The sequence below is a fragment of the Onychostoma macrolepis genome, chromosome 03 (assembly GCF_012432095.1).
Source record: "Onychostoma macrolepis isolate SWU-2019 chromosome 03, ASM1243209v1, whole genome shotgun sequence".
Taxonomy (NCBI): domain Eukaryota; kingdom Metazoa; phylum Chordata; class Actinopteri; order Cypriniformes; family Cyprinidae; genus Onychostoma; species Onychostoma macrolepis.
The window spans coordinates 50326487-50344750 of record NC_081157.1 but is presented as its reverse complement, the minus strand read 5'-3'; the positions used below and the strand labels follow the sequence as shown (position 1 = coordinate 50344750).

Genomic DNA, 18264 nt, shown 5'->3' with positions numbered 1-18264 from the left:
AACATTCTTCATACAGTGGACTACAAGTAAAACTGATTAAAATTTGGGACCAGAAATTTGATTTGACATTTTAACCTGACCATGTTTTGTTACATACCTTACGTTATCTGACATTATAATTTGTTCTGACACAGTTTGACCCTTCAGTTCTTTTCATATTTTATTACCATTTCTTAACCCTCATAAGACCTTCATTTCCTGTTTGATGACCCCAAAATTGAAAGAGTAATTGTAAAAAATATATACATTTTTAATCATACAAATAAAATATCTTTTTTTTTGTTTTGTTTCTTTACTTCTCATCTATGCATTAATGCTGTGTTTTGGGAGATACAAAGTACTTTTGTACCTGTTTACCACAAAAATCCTCAACTACTCCATTAGCTTGCATGTGAAATATAAAAAATTTTATGAAAAAATCACTTAAATTATGATCTAAATTTAATTTAAATTGTCTATGGATATTGATCTAGGTGTTAGGTGTAAAATTCTGCCATCTGGTGGTTAGAGAAAAACTCTATGAAAAGAATAATGTAGTGACCATATATATCCAGCAGAGGCCCATAGAGAGCCATTCATGTTTCTGGAAGTGGTCAACTGCTCCTCTCACAACTTTTCTGATATATATTTTGTAAGTATATATTGAAACATTATAAAATACATTAAAAACAGTATTTTTCTCAAAGGTTAGAATTTGTTTTTGTTGTTTGATGTATTTTGAAGAGCCCGCTTTTGCAATAATGCCACATAAATTTGCAGAAATGCCACACAAGTTGTCACTAAAACTTGATTGCAGGTACATATTTATTTAGATCTAAAAAGTAAAATAAAAACAATTTTATTTTACTTAAATGTAAATAAAACCAATACCAAAAAAACAACAACAAAAAAAAACAAACAAACAAAAAAAAAACAACTGCAATAAGCAGCTATGAATGGTGGGTATGTGTGTAAGAGTGTGTGTGTAAGAGAGTGAGTGAGTGAGTGTGTGTGTGTGTGTGTGTGTGTGTGTGTGTGTGTGTGTAAGTACGAGAGTGAGTATGCTTGTTCCACATTGCATTTGTGCTCTAGTATCAGGCTTTAATTTTTTTAGTGTGGACATTTTCAGATTTATGCAGAATTTATTGATTTTATTTGCCAATTTCTAAAAAAAAAAAAAAAATGCTTTGTTGCAGTCACACGTACGTGTGTGTGTCTTTTCTACATTGCATTTATGATCTAGTACCAGGCCTTCATTTCTGTGTGAAAATTTTCAATTTATGCTGGATTTATTTTTATTTTACAAATGAAAAAAAAAAAAAAAAAAGATTTTTCGCATTTCCCATTCATTTTCAATTGGGGTCATATTGAAATGTGCATACCTTTAGAACAATCGAATCAAGCCCTTTTTTCTTTTTAATGTGAATACAGAAAAGTCACAAAATCTTATTCCACTGAGATGGAGAACCATTTTTTATTTTTTAACTAAAGAATAGTTGATTGGGGTCATATTGACCCCAAAGTCCTTATGAGGGTTTCTTAAACTATAGCAAATAAACTGTGATATTGTGAGAAATTTTTAAGGTGCCTGAATAAATTTTAGTTTGACTGTACATTTGCACTTATACAAGTATGCCAATTTTTAACATTACCATAACATTTCCATGATTGCCTCTTGTGCTTATAGTTATTTATACTTACATAATAGGGACAGCTGTAGCCTTATTTACATTGTTGTACAGTAATGACAAACTCAAACATAATGTCAGTGACACTACACCAGAGAAGGTGTCACGCCCCCACAGCTGCCTACACAGACAAGACTGACAGAAAACATCAGGGTGGGGAAAACTAAATAAAACACAGGGGAATGATGCCAGGTGCTCTCCTGTGCTGACCCTTCCACATCACAATAAAATACTCACAATAAAAATAATAAGGTCATATAGATCATTACACAGTCTCGGAGGTGAGAAGTGGATTATCCTTCATCTGAAATGTTTGTCTTTTCTTTCTGAAATCTGAGGCAAATATTGGATCACAATAATAATTAGGAACCAGTTTCCACAAATCCCTTCACTCGACTGGGATGTTCTCTTTTATTCTGGACAGCAAGGACAGTGACTGTAACATCGAGCGTATTTTTCAGTATTAAAGTCGGCATGAAATCAAAATTGAATATTGTTATTTTTGATGGAATACTGTAGTGTTTATTATAAATAATTTATCCGTGCACTCCATTATTTTTTTTTAAATTCATGTGCCCTCGCAATCTTTAATAAAAAATGTTAACCTCCCCTCCCCCTCAAAACGACTCCTCCACTCTTCCGGTCACGAGTGATGGCGCAAGGGCGGAGCTAGTGATGTGAGGGGTAAACACTGGGATAAACGACAGGGGAAGAGCTGAAGCTGATGCTTCACTTTATAACACTGACACCAGTCATGAGGGAGTACGTTACCCTTAAATACTGAAAAGATATTAGGATATTGCCACAACATTACTCTTAGGACATCGCAAACTAATTTGTTTCATGAATGACTTAACCTGATGGAGGACGCGCTCAGTCATTCAGGCAGTCTCTCTCTCTCTCTATTTTGGCATGTTTTGTGCTGTTGATCGTGGTCGTCATCCCTAATAAATAACTCATTTATTCATGCTTGGGTGTCGGCGGTGAATCCAGTGGCGAGAAATCCCCCACCACTATCTGCAAACTGGCATTTCAGATCTGCCTCCATTTTGTTAGTAACGCCAAGTGATTTGGGGGAGTGGTTAGTGTGCTCGACTGGAATGCTGTCACCTGCAGGTATGCCAAGTCTCGAAACACTTGTGACACGCCCTGATGCTTCGATCGCCTTAGTCACGTGACATCCCAGATAGCAAACTGACATAGAATCAACGTCGATTTTTGGTTGTAACGGTCAGTATCGATCGTCAATCAAATTTCGATGTTGAATCAACGTTCATTATTTGGTCGGTACATCAGAACGTTATTACGTCGAAAATAAAACATCGATTCAACGTCGAAACCACGTTGGCTGATCAACCAACACAGCCGACGCATCTGATCGAAATCATAACGTCTAATACAGGTTGAAAATTGGTCAGAGGAGTCGGAGATCTGCGCCTGCACTCTCACAGAGGGGAACAGGCCTGTAACTGTACCCGGGCAACTAAAATAGATTTTTATTTCTCTAAATATTAGCGGAAGATGAAAGTTGACTAGGTTACATTGATTTTCCCTCTGAAACATACACACACACACAAAAAAAAATGTATGAATAGACAACATTTCTACATCTGGCAGATATTGCTGCTTATGGCTTGTGCATTGTAAATCGTACAAAATAGCCTATGTTATCTCCCCAAAAACTCGTATATAAATAAATAAAATAAAACACGTTTATACACTGATTCTTTTTTGAATAGCCTATTTATATGAGAATTTATGTTTTGACTGCGAATGTCACGTCAATAACGCTGGAATTGCTCTGTGATGCTGGTCTTTGAAATACAGGTACTTGCTTTTTTTGTGCAAGTTTTTGAAACTGCCCCAAAAAAAAGAAGCACAATTTCATAAAATATTGTGCTTCACATTTTCATTCATTTACTGTTTATTTTTTTTTAATTGTATTTATTTATTATAAAGAATAGTTAGGTGTATTAATCTGGCCCTTAGGGAAATTAATTGCCCACCCCTGGTCTACATGCAAGCAGGCTTTCTAATAAAATAAGGTGGTTGAGTGTTCATTAAAAAATAAATATATATAAAAGTGCTGCTTTATCCGACAATAACGTGCAGGGTGTCATAGAACTACATTTAAATAAATTAAATGTATAGATTTAAGTTATTTATTTATGTAATGTTCTAATTTTATATGATTATTTATGTAAATTCTGCGTGACTGTGACGTGTTTTAATGCGTGCGTGCTGAACGTTCGAGCCGCGTTGGTTCAAACCAGAGCCATAGAGAGAGAGTTGCGACAACTCCGTTGACTCCAATGGACCGTTTTTTTACAGCAATGGCGGATCATGGAGCCGCTCAATAGTTCCCGGAAGTTAGCGCTCATACTATCAGCGCCGTAGAGATGCAGCAGAAGAGACCGCTGTGATGAACTTTTAAAAGGTAAGACATTTATAGAACAAAATTGTATATTATCAGCACAGCAAATCAAATTACCTTGTGCATTAAAACAGATTATTATTAGATTATTCCTCACTTAATTAGTAGATTTACGGGATGTTATTCATTCTCTTCGGGCAGTTTCATTCATTGTTGTGTAATTAAGGCTTTTAAACGTGATTTCTGCTGCTGGGAAGTTATTTAATAGATTTAGATTTATTGCAAAGGATGCTGATGGACCTGAGTGAGAATAAAAATAGGCGAGCAGTTTTCATTTCAGAATCATGCTAGGCTAAATTTCCAAAAATGTATTATATAGGCCTACCACTACTATTTTATAGAAGTAATCACAATAAACCTGTACTGTATTTTATACTTAAATGTCTTAGCTACTGTAGAAGCACTGTGTTGAAGGAGCAGATGCCACAGGACTGAAATGTGATGGAGCATCATTAACCATTTCTCCTGTGTTTTTCTCCTTCTCTATCTGGATCAGAACAAGAACCACCTGAAGACTCCCTGTAATGAGAAATCACCCTCACAATGAGTCTGCACTGGGTTTGGCAAGTCTTTCCCTGTTCTTTGTGAAAAAGTGTCAGTTCCCATATGATTACATCACATTTTGTTGGTGTAATCTATAGATTGCACCTGCTGACTATATCCAGCCTCTTATGAAGACTTCAGATGACCAGCACCTGTGAAGAGATGACGCCAGCCCTTGAGAGGACTTCAGATGAAGCTGACTCTGACTCTGAATAAACATACAAAACTGATCAATTTTCCTTTCATTGTAATCAACATGATCAAATCATGTAACCATTGCTTTAATTTATTCATTGTTTCTGAACTCATGACATTACTTAACTGCATGATTTGTAAAGCCTAATTTTAGAACATTTCTGCCATATGAACATTATTTTGACAGTTACACCTGTTAACAGAACTCTTATTTGTAATGTATAAACATTCATTTTCTGTAAAGCTGCTTTGAAACAATGTTTGTAATAAAAAGTGCTATATAAATAAATGTGAATTGAACAAAACTTGATGCATAATTTTTTTCTCCTCTCCGTGTCAGTAGGGAAACCATACATTCATACTCCTTTCTGTGAGACTGGAGCGCTCCCATGCAGCACAGCAAACTATAGTGGAGACCGTTCAAGGACAACATGCTTTATAGCATGTAAATAAGTGCATAACAAAAGTTAACATACATCAAATATATGATTAAATGGGTAAAAATGTTTTAAGTTATTTTAAATTTGAATATACTACAAATATATATTTATATATTAATAATGGAGGGGTGCACAAGAATCAAACACATTAAAGGAGATTAATTCCCACTTAATCTTAAAATATCTTCACTTATTTGGAATGAGTTTTCAAAGACAACAAATTTAACATTCACCATGAGATTAATAAAAGGACAATGAACATTAAGATGTGATTGCACTTGACTAACAAGTTGTTAGAAAACACACACACAATTATATTTATACAGAGAGGCTGAAGTTACTTGGTAAAAGACCACGATGTCGTTTATATAGCAAACATGGGCTTGTAACGTCAGCCTAAAATATGTTAACATGGCAGGTAAGGACAGCTGACCACATTAATCCTCAAATATTAGCGAATTTTATATTTTAAAAACAACATTGATACAGCTACATATACGTATACATTATTTTATAAATAATGTAAATAAAGTATTTTATTGTCTACTAATTACCAAAAATCACAGTTCTGTCTCACTATAGTCACTAACTCAATGCATTCCAATTGCCCGCAATGAACTTCCTGGAACTATTGAGGTCTACGTGAACCACGTGACGATCGAGCGTTTTGAACTTCCGTTGTCGCAACTCTGTCTCTCTATGGCTCTGTTCAAACCATAGACTGTAAAAAAAAATGGACGTAGTGTCCGTGACGTCACCCGTAGGTTTCTGTAAAGCGTTTTTGAAGCCTAAAGTGGGCGGAGCCGACCGCCGCCAAAAAGGCGGGACGTGGGTGAAGCTGAGCTGAAACCACGCCCCTCTATAGTGACAGCAGTGCTGCCGTGCAAAGACAAAACACCATAATTTCGTTTTTGGTCGAAAATGAGTTATTGATCATTTTGGGACATGTGTTTAAGTATCATTGAGAAAAGCCCCGGAGAAACCAAGGCAGAACACAGTATAACATCAGTTACCGCTCTTGATTTTATTTTGGAAAGCTCAAATAAGTTACGGTGCTCTGTATTTGTTTGCATTCGTTGTCAATACTGTGCCAGCCTGGAGTTATACGGTATTCTGCCTTTGTTTTACTGTTCATTAAAGTCTACCGCGTTTATTGTGTACGGGTGTTTCGAATCACGTGCTGCGTCCCAATTCGCAAACTATCCGTCCTAAATATTAAATATTCCTACTCGAAAATAGAATTAGTATGTCCCAAATCATAGTATGTTGAAAAAAGTATGCCAAAGATTCCCGGATGGTCTACTACTTCCGGTTAGAATTCGAAGTGCAGATGGATGCACATATAAGCTGTGTCCCAAAGCTAAGTGTACACACTTCGGAGTGTACGGACTTCTAAGGCCACGCCTCCGAAGTGCATGAGACGCTCCGCCTTCGCAGGATTTCCTATTTGCGCCACCAGGTGTTCCCGATCGCGGCTCCTGTCGCGTAGCAACGGTGCGAGATGAGAGCTGCCATCCTGACAGGTCGTTTAAAAAAACTTATGGAGCCAGCATTGCACATATTTTTTTTTTTATATTTTACTGGAGGAGATGGTGGGAATGTTTCACCCCCGGCGGCGCCGGGTGATGTACCTCAGGTTTAGCAAAGACCGTGGCCGGGTAAATTTTATTGTTTTGCTGCGTCCTTGCTGGATTACAACTTTTAATGCAGCCATTGCGTTTGAACTGACTTGAATAATGTAATGATACATATGAAAAAATACAAAATCATGCACACGCATACCAGTTCAAACGCTGACTGATATGTTACCAATGTGCGATTTTATAATAGTTTATCGTCTTGACCATGGTGAACATATTTTGAAAGGTTTGCAACCCTGATTTTAGGCAATTAAGTAAACATAAAAATAAAACTGAATAAATAAAAAACAAAATATGCATTGATTATCGCCGATTTGATTGCACAGATACTATTTAAACTAAACTGAGCTAGACAATGACATCTCTGAATTCAATAATGAAATGCCTTTAACTGAAAATTGAGTGTTTAATCTTATCATTATACATTACTGACACTCTATCCTCCAATTTGATACTGTTAAGTGCTTTGACACAATCTGTATTGTTAAAAGCGCTATATAAATAAAGGTGACTTGACTTGACTTGACATTCGTTAGGTATTCTCGTACAAATGTGAAGTAATAGTTTTTATTTATTTATTTTTTTTCCCTCACAGGACAATAACACTACAAAAATGTGGTCTTTTACAACATGATAATTCTGTAATCATTTACTCACCCTCAAGTTGTTCCAGGTTTGGAATTTTCATTTTTGGGTGAACCCTTCAACTAAGGATTTAAATATGACTAGTATTTTCCCCCAATGCAGTTCACTAAAGTACCTCAATATTTCTTTTACTAATTACTTTGTCATAGCTCTGAACAATGTTTATTTTCCTTCTTTCCCTAAATCAGACCAGACCCTGTACTGCAGGATAAAGCTGAATGTGCCAGCGCTGGACAGGTTTTTAATGGTTTTGGGCTGAGCGGGGAGGCTCTGACAGCAGGGCCTGAAAACGAAAAAAAAAAAAAAAATTCAATCGGTTCACTCCGAGCAGAATCATATTTTAACGTTTCTGTTCCTGCATTCTTCTATTAATACCGTTCCGAAACCGGTTCGAGTAGAAAAAATAACCGTTAATATCGTTATTTATTATTTTTTTTAATTGTCTTTGCCTATAATAATAAAGTACAGTGTTTTCTTTACACAAAAAGAAAGAAAAAACAAACAAACAAACAAAAAAAAAAAAAGGGAAGAGATGGTATCTTAACCCGCTGTGCTTAGTCACAGCCAGCATCATCTTTTCTAGATTTGCCTAAATGTAGGCTACTAAACAAAAGAAAGAAAAAAAAAATCTATTAATGCTTTAAAGACATTAAAGTATTTTTTTAAAAAGATATTTAAAAACGTTTGCTGCATTGTTTAAAAAAAAAAAAATGCTACTTGTATAAAATTGCGTTTTGGGGGAAAAAAACATAGTTGCGTCGCATTACTATTACATTCAGAAATTATGTAGGCTAAAATGGCAGTAAATAAAAATGTTTACAAACATTATAAACACAGTTATTAGTTTCTCTCCACAACAAATCCTCTAAACTTAAGGATATAGCCTATACTATAAAAATGTCAATCCAAAAACAAATTAAAGGTGAAACTGATGCATACCCTTGGCACGAATCCAAATGTTTACATATTCGCGACGTATCTGGATGCTAAAATATTATTTATTATAGACTTTGTACTTTCATCACGCTGAACGCGACAGAATGGACAACGCAGCTAACTTTTTATACATTCCTTTAACTGTATTTTATTTTGATAATGAACTGGCTGTAATGTCACAAAAATATGTTGTGTCTGGCACCAGCGCGATATGGCTATACCAATGCTGGCTGGTTATAAAGATGCAAGATATCATTCAAAACTGTAAAGCTTTTGCAAAACAAATAAAATCCGCCGTGTTCTTTGAATATGAACACCGTCGTCAACTGCGCGCAAGTGATTCTGGGATATGGTAGGGTGCGAAGTGTCCATAGATGCACACTTCATTTTCCTGGGAAACGGAGGGTGCATTTGAAGTCGCTTTCAAATTATGGGAGCTTTCGTCGCGCCGCGGTGATGCAATCGGCCTTGGAATGCGGACTTCGAGTGTGTACACTTCACATTGGGACAGTCTTCGTAGTGTCGGTGTGACGCATTCGCACTTAAAATGCGCACTCCGAAGTGTGTACACTTAGCTTTGGGACACAGCTTTCGACATAATAAATACCTAGACGCCTCATTGGCCGCTCGACCACACGTCAACGGCGCCGCCATATTGGTGCGGGCAACTCTCCAGAACTCTCATACCGGGACAGAAGAAAACACACCTGACTCAGCGGCAGCTTGGGCATCACAGACCGTCGCACATTAATAACAACAGATCTCGGGGTATTATCTTTCACAGGTAAGACTGAACAGTTGTTTCTGGATGTTTTTTTGGTCATTTTTAGCATTATGTTGACAGCTTAATTAGCCAGTGTCAGACTATTAATAGCTAGCGATATGGCTAGTAAGCAGTGAAAGCTGAGACTTTATAAGAAATCAAAGTTTAAATGAATTCTTATTAAGTTTTAACTTATATTGTAGTTCATATCATAAACTAAATTGTGTTATGAGCACAATATGTACAGTGAGCACTTTGACAAGACCGTGTCAGACTGTCAGGATAGGGATGGAGCTAAAGCTAAATTTCACAAAAAAAGTATTCCAAAGTGTTTCAAGTATTCCAAAAAAAGGAGCACAACTTATCCAATCTTCTCAATCTTTATTATTTACAGTTCTTCAACATGAATGTTTCTTCTGATCATTAACGGTTCCTCTGAATTTAAACGTTCCTTTCTGAAAATGAAAGGTTCTTCATGAACTGTCCTTCTGAACATGAATGGTTCTTCAGAACATAGGCTTCTCTTGCCTACTCCTTGCTGCCAGAGACCTGGCAGCGCTTCCTCTCACACAGCTGACCCAGCTAACAAATTTATGTTCTGAGAACGTTTTTGTAACGTTCTGTTTTGGTTGTGGGAACGTTATTTGGAATGTTCCAAAAATGTGGAAATGTCCAGTTTGCGTTACGTTGCTAGAACGTTATTTGATGGTTAGCATAACGTTCCTACAACGTTCTTGCAACCTACATTTCACTAAAAATATAACGTTCTATGAACGTTTATTTGGAACATTCCAAGAACGTTAAAATGTCCAGTTTCCTTAATGTTCCTAGAACGTTATTTTTTTGTTAGCATAACATTCCTACAACGTTCTTGCAACCTAAATTTCACTAAAAATATAACGTTATATGAACGTTTATTTGGAACATTCCAAGAACGTTAAAATGTCCAGTTTGCTTAACGTTCCTAGAACATTATTTTATGGTTAGCATAATGTTCCTACAACTTTATTTCCACCTACATTTTCTTAAAAATACAACATCCTAAAAACATTTATTTGGAACATTACAAAGTTTAGTTTAATAAAATGTTATTTTAAGATTAGCAGTATTGCAACATTTGCTTTCAACATCATTTTTATTAACACAACCTTCCAGATACGAGCAAGTATATAATTACATGTGCATTTCAACAGGTATCTGAATTATTAAAGATAGTCACTTTCAAAAAGTTAATTAACACATTGAACAAATTGGTGAAATTTGCATATCATGTAAAATAATAATAATAATAATAAGTAGTTTAATATTTATGACAATGAACTATAACTTCACAGCTAAATATAAACTATCATATTAACATTTAATAATTGAGGACTTCTATATGAATTTGAGTGTGGGGTGTGGGTGCTGAAAACTGTGGTCCATTTCCTGTCTCTCCACGCTCCATCTATAAAGTAAACAGATTGGCTGAGGTTACAAAGTGATATTACAAAATGCCTATAAAATAATTAGTGTGGCTATGCCAAAAAAATTATTAGGATCTGTGCTGTGAGTTCTACAAATATTACATTACTCAAGAGTCAAAGGTAGTTTCATTTGACTTGGCATATGTTACTTTCATTGACAAGCTACTTTCATAGCAGCATTAAGAAAAATGTCTTCTGAAGCATCATTAGATTAAGAAAAATATAAACATTCAAATAATACATTTTCATCGTGTCATTTCCAAAAAACAATTTTTAGGTCAACATAAATTGACCTAATTTATTCATCTTGATAGGTATACACATGCACACTACTGGAAATACGTCATAATAGGGTAGTTAAGTCAACTGCAATTTCCATTTTATACCAATTTGAAACAGGAAAAATCCCTTCAAATATAGATAACATTTAGAAGTTATCAATAAAGTTATTAAATGGCAAAAGTTGCCTTGTTACATGTTATTAGCTAATAAACTGTTACATGAACTCAGTTAAGGAAGGAAACTCAGAGATAAAACAGGTAAGATTAATAGGTTCTAGTAGGTGTTTCTGGGTAGGGATGCTAGCATTGAACCATTAACTGACAGTAAGAATTGTTGCTATTAATACATCAGTTAAATTGTTAAAGAATAATTTGTAATGTTTTCCTTTAAAAAAAAAATGCTGCATGGATTAAAAAAACTGCATTGTCAAAATGGCATTGAGAGCAAAAAAACAAGTTACACGTAAGTTGTTAGTTAATCCTTTAAATTTTACAGGTATTCAGAAACAAGATAAATAACAGAAGGTATAAGTAGCTATTATTATGTCTCAAAGCCTAAACTATAAACTTTTTGAAGCTTGAAAATAAAGACTGTCTAGACTTCCAATGGAAAGACAAAAATGATGAATGAATATCAAAAATAAAAACATTCGTTTGAAGATGAATGAAATTCATTCAAAATGAATTTGGAAAAACATGAGGGTGAGTAAACCATGACAGAATTTAATTTTTTAACTATGCTGATCTCAGCTAAAATTTTTAAATATTGCCAAGTAAATATAAAGTTGTCCTGGCATGTGTCCTACCTTGTGCATCTTGACAATATCTGCAGAGACTACTTTTCAGATAGTAGTAGAGCTGCCAGGATCATAACTTGAATGGTTGATGCCATTATTGTCCCTGAAGACAAAACACAAAATTAGAGAAATTTAACTCACAATTAAGCAACATTTATGGACAGCTTATTTTTATGAATCATAACAAGACAATTTTTAACCACTACAAACTTAGCATTAGCAATTACCTGACATCTTTATAAAAAACAAAGCAACTTTAGGATAAGGGAAAGTAGAAGTTTTATTAACTATATTAGTTAAGTATATAAATGTATAACTATAATCAGAACTTAAGACTTCACTGGTATTCTTCTGAAGCAACACAAAATACCAAAAGACTTTGACGGAATGACAGACAAACTGAAATTTAAGATGTTATTCACTCTGCCAATTCAGTCTGAATCAAATTGGTGGCACACTACATTACATCAAACATGACCGGTCTTTAGATGTCATTCTTGTGGGATGTTAGTTTGTTATTTTTCATCTGTATTGTGTAACGTTATTCACGATTTGATCAATCTTTAGGTTTAAATTTCAATCTAATATTCACAAAACAAAAGTATACTATTGCTTCAGAAGACTTAACATTTGTGCTGCTGGTCATTTCTGGTCATCATTACATCTGCATTAATAGCAATTCATCAAAATATAAAAACTGAAGAACGATGAATTTAAATAACTGTTTATAAGGTGACAAATTACATCTTGTACAACACTAAAGCCCATCAATTTGTTTAATGTGAATACTACTTAATTTATTTTAGACCCATATTAGTATCAGCCGTCTTGTTGCAAATGACCCCTCGCTGCCTTTGCACTGAAAAGATTGATTTCAAAAGCATGACAACAATTTGTTAGTATGAATTTTAAGAAAGACAACGTGAGGAGCAAATAACTGTGTAAAATGTTAACTAAGGTTAACAAAACAGCCATTATAAATGCTCCTCAGCCCCTTTGTTCACTGCGTTCGGCGGATTTAGTAAACTTGATCAGCATCACATGGATATTCTAGATGAAACTGACAAAGCGGATAATAAATAATGATTAACTAAAAGTTTAAACGTATTGTAATACAGAGAATATGTCTTTGCTTTACCTTGCTTGAGTACTGTGGCGAGTGACGGTTACAGATGACGACATCCTGTCAGCTGTGAGAACCCCACACACACACGCACAAGCACACAAATCTTAATTTATCACTGACAAACTGTTGCGTATAACACTGCATATTTAACACTTGCCGTTGATAACTTTGATGTGGTTGGTTGTTAGCTCCTTGCTTCTTTGCTAGCTAACATTACAATGATAACTGAGCTGGTTAATCTTCAGATAAAGTTGACAAAACACAAAATAACGTTCAAAAGTGCTTTAAATAAGAATACAGAAGTGAATGCTTACCTATTATTTTCCGTGACCGCGTCGCGAGCCATCCGGCTGTGATCCCGTCCGTGACTGTGAGCTGTGGGGGAGGGGCGGATGAGACTGACTGAAAAATGCGCGCGGTTTTTGAAAAATAATATTTTGTCTCGAGTAAAATTAATTTCTTTAAAAGGATTGATCTATGCTTAATATGAAGCAGATTGATGTATTTATTATATTATCTTTAGTTATGAAGGCTATTTAATTAATATTGAGAGAGATCAAACGTGACTTCTCGAAAAACAATGTTAGAAATCATGAATTAAGCTAATTTTTAGATTAAATTAATTTATACTTATTTAGATTGAGTTCCCCTTAACCTAATGAGATTTTGAGTTCACATCACAAATATATATTGAGTTGAAATAAAAATTTTTGTTAAATTAACTAATTTAATTTAGCAATGCCACTGATTTACAGTGTATGACATTTCACTATAGGCCTATGACTTCAATAAGTTATAAAAGATATATAATTAATAATGATAAAGTATATAATTATAAAAGATTCAGTGACTCATTCAGGTGATTTGCCACATCCTAATCGAGGTTGTAGTTTCATATTTAAATACATTTTATTTTTCTATCATATTCGGTTCTATTCTATTCATGTTTTATATAGCCTATAAGTTGTTTTTTCTTTTTTTCTAAAGATGTTTCTCCCAACATTATGGTAATGTTCATAAAGTAGCCTGCAATCATAAGGACATGAATACTGTTCTCAGAATGTTTTGATAACAACATAACATTTAGCATTTAATTATTAATTTAGAAATTATATTACATTACAATAACGTTCTAAGAATGTTGTTCTAAAAATGTTTTCTCTCAACATTATGAGAACGTTCATTAAGTACAAATCAAATCTTAAAGACGTTCCAAGAACGTTGATTTAAGAACGTTTTCTATCAGCATTATAAGAACATTCATCAAGTAAAAATGACGTCCTAAAGACGTTCCAAGAACGTTGATTTAAGAACGTTTTCTATCAACATTATAAGGACGTTCATTAAGTACAAATAACGTCCTAAAAACGTTCCAAGAACGTTGATTTAAGAACGTTTTCTATCAGCATTATAAGAACATTCATCAAGTAAAAATGACGTCCTAAAGACGTTCCAAGAACGTTGATTTAAGAATGTTTTCTCTCAACATTATGAGAACGTTCATGAAGTACAAGTCACGTCCTAAAGACGTTCCAAGAACATTGATTTAAGAACGTTTTCTATCAACATTATGAGAATGTTCATTAAGTACAAATCACGTCCTAAAGACATTCCAAGAACATTGTTCTAAGAACGTTTTCTATCAGCATTATGAGAATGTTCATGAAGTACAAATAACGTGATAAAGACATTCCAAGAACGTTGATTTAAGAACGTTTTCTATCAGCATTATAAGAACATTCATCAAGTAAAAATGACGTCCTAAAGACGTTCCAAGAACGTTGATTTAAGAACGTTTTCTATCAACATTATGAGAACGTTCATTAAGTACAAATCACGTCCTCAAGACGTTCCAAGAACGTTGATTTAAGAACGTTTTCTATCAACGTTATAAGAATGTTCATTAAGTACAAATTACGTCCTAAAGACGTTCCAAGAACGTTGTTCTAAGAACGTTTTCTATCAACCTTACAAGAACCTTAACAATGTTATAAGAACGTTCCAAAAACATTATTTTAATAACGTTTTGTACTAACATTAACACAACTTTTAAAGAACGTTAGTGAATGTTCTGGGAACGTTCCCTGTTAGCTGGGGAGACACATTTGCCCGTTTTTTCCGGACATAAAAATAAAGGGGCATTGTATGATTATTCCTTAAAGATAAGGTTTTAATAGTTTTACTAGTAGTAGCCTATTACATTCTGCCCAATGTCTTCAAGTAAAACCGAACTTTTATAAGCCGTGAATACCTTTACATTTCTGTGTATATGATATGAGGATAGTTTTTCTCAAATGAAACGCTCGAATGCTCATGAAGTGACTCTCAGAGCAGTTCTGGAGACGACAGACGTTAATATCGCCGCAAGCGTCGCGAGCTTCAGTATGAGTAAACAAACCCGCGCGTCTGCGCCATACATTAGCACAGAGACACGCAGAAGTCATATTTAAATAGACGTTTTGCGGCTTAATATTTACAAAGAGGAGTGGGAGTATGCTCACTTCTGTGTGCGCTTACGTTTGTGTGTGTGTGTGTGTGTGTGTGTGTGTGTGTGAACCGGTGCGGAACTCCGCTGTGCGCGCGATACAGAGAGCGCGACCATGTAACGTAGAGACAGAAATGACACGCCGTCTTGTAAATAAGATAAATAACATAACAAGGCTATTTAGTTTGTTTAATAAAAGAACAAGGTATACACCTGTTCTATAGGGAAGGTAACATTGAATGACTTCTTTTGTGGTCTGGCGCTATAGAGAAAATAAAATTAACTTGACCTTCAAGGGGGGCGGGGGGTGCCATTGTGGAGGCGGGCCGCCCCCCTAAAATAATGGTAGGGGAAACAATGTAAGTGATAAAAAAATAAATAAATAAAAGCGCGGCAAGACTCAGCAAAAAGGTGCGTTTGAGAACAACGTGCGGGCCGCACTAACACTAAACTTTGATGTCAAGTAGGGGGGCCACAAAATATCATCCCGCGGGCTAAAGCATCTCTCTTTAATTTCACTATTCGTTTACAAAGAGCAAGTTTATCATCACTTGATTATAAGGATTTCATAGCTTGTCATAAAACTGTGGACTGATGATATAAATTATTTGTTTTTTCTTTTTTAGCCAACTGCAAACAGGACAAAGCAAGCCTTAAGGAAAGCTGAGGAAAGCATGTTTCCTACATTTCCAAGAGACTATACTTCACAGCCTAATGCTGTATTTGTACTCGTTAAAACCCAGAATAGCCCTGAATGAATGGCCAGAATGACCCTGATCATATTCAAACCACTCTCTCTCCCCGGAACAGACTTCCAGGAGCAGTTTTTAACCTTTGTAAGGGTAACTTTTATAACAATATAATTACCTTATTAAATGTTTCTGTCGTTTTTGTCAAATATTTAAAAATAACCAGTTTCTTCAGTCAATCACAATACTATAGACTGCATTTGACATTTTTCTCATTAGAAAATATAGGAAAATCTTGAGGGAAGCAGTGGAGAATTAGTCTTTATTAGTCAGGTCTTGTTATCACAACTAATATATATATATATATATATATATAATACTCAAGGAGCTCATTAATTAAATAATTTGGAATTCATGACCACATTTTTTTGCTTGTCATTAGTTGTGTCTTTGTTTAATAATTATTACACAAATACCATTATAAAACTGTACTTTTCACGATTATTTAATTTACTTTATAATTTACTATTAATTTATTCTTCATTATTGTCTATTCTGTATTATTCCACCCTTGATATTACATATTCTACTTGCTATTGTTCATCTATTGTTATTCATTTATTTATTATTGTATTACACATATAACTTGTGCTATTATAAATCTATTATATCAGTTATGTTATTGTGCTGTTGTACTCGCTTTTAATATTATTCACTTTACTACAACTTGTACTACATATACATTTTAATGTTACATATCACTTTTACTATATTTTTGCTGTGCATCAGTGCATATTAGTTCACCACTGTAACTGTAAGTTTTAATATATTAAAAAATCAAATATATTATCAGTTATATTTGTTATTGCTTGTTGTGCAGTTTTTATCTGTAGCCTATAGAGTGCTATGAAAATAAAAAGCAGACTACCAGTGTGTCCCTTTTTGATTTGTATTCGCTGGTTTTATTAAATTTTCTCAATGATGGTAAATTATTAGTACTTAAAGATGTATTATTTAGATTTTTTCCCCCTCTGTATTTCAAAGGGAACGAGCTGTATTCTGGCCTGAAGCACGAGAAAAGCTCAAATGTTGGGGTTGAAGACAAAGCAATGAAACAACTTAATTTCATTTAACGTACATTAAAATTACATTACATGTATACGTCACAGTTATACTACATCAATATTAGAATTGTTAACCGAAAAAATCAACCAAATCAACACGAGCGTGAGTGTGAGCTTTTACAATTTCTTAAGAAAATGATTAATTTCCCAAGCCTAACTGAATAACTGGAGGCAGAGTTATTTTTTAACTCCATGTAGATCACAAGCCACTGCAATCGGTTGATAAATGTAAACGTTATCGTGTTTTTATCCCGAAAAAACCGCAGCTCCCCCGTTTACCTCCATTTGTTTTTAAGGCAGTCTTGACCTCACAAACATGGCGGACGTGTTGACGTATCGCAGCAACGGACCGAAGCGGCCAATGAGGCGTCTAGGTGTTTATAATTTAATACGTCTATGGATGCACACTCTAACGGCTAATGTTGCCCACAACACATTGCGCGGTGGACGATGAATCGATCAGAACTACAAACACGCATAAAACGTGTTAAAAAACTACAAACATGGCGGATATGCGAGACCAACGGACAGGTAGAGAAAGTGATTTGAGTGATAATCAATTTCTAACCTGATTAAAAAATATTAATTTAATGTTATCCACGTTATATTTCATCTGCAGCAACACTGTGAACTTTTATAATGATACGTTTGCTCATTAACTTTTAAATGCATCATTATGCAAACACATGAGCAGAGTTCTGGGCATGAAGGACCCGCGATGTGCTTCTGTATTTCTCTCCGGAATACGGAAGGAAATCAAATAAAACGAAATGTGGATGATGTTAACTGTGATAAGATAATTAACAGGGCAGTTTAAACAGTTACAGGATGCACGTAACTAAGCAACAGAGCGTCCGTTAAAGAAGCAGCTATGATGAAGTAGTATGTCCCAAAGCCTGCCTACTATTCTGCTACATACTCAAAAGTATGTACTTTTTCTTCACAAAAAGAGTACATACTTTTAGGGCATAGTATAAGTAGGCGAATTGGGACGCAGCAACGCTTCGGAGCAGTGTTTCGAAACATCTGCGCT

General features: G+C 34.8%; 1 protein-coding gene across 1 annotated transcript in view; it reads left to right on the top strand.

Moving 5' to 3' along the window:
* The window catches only part of LOC131535819 (gastrula zinc finger protein XlCGF57.1-like), a 509738-nt gene that overhangs the window by 322181 nt on the left and 169293 nt on the right, over positions 1 to 18264 (top strand). The gene's annotated exons all lie outside the window — the stretch shown is intronic.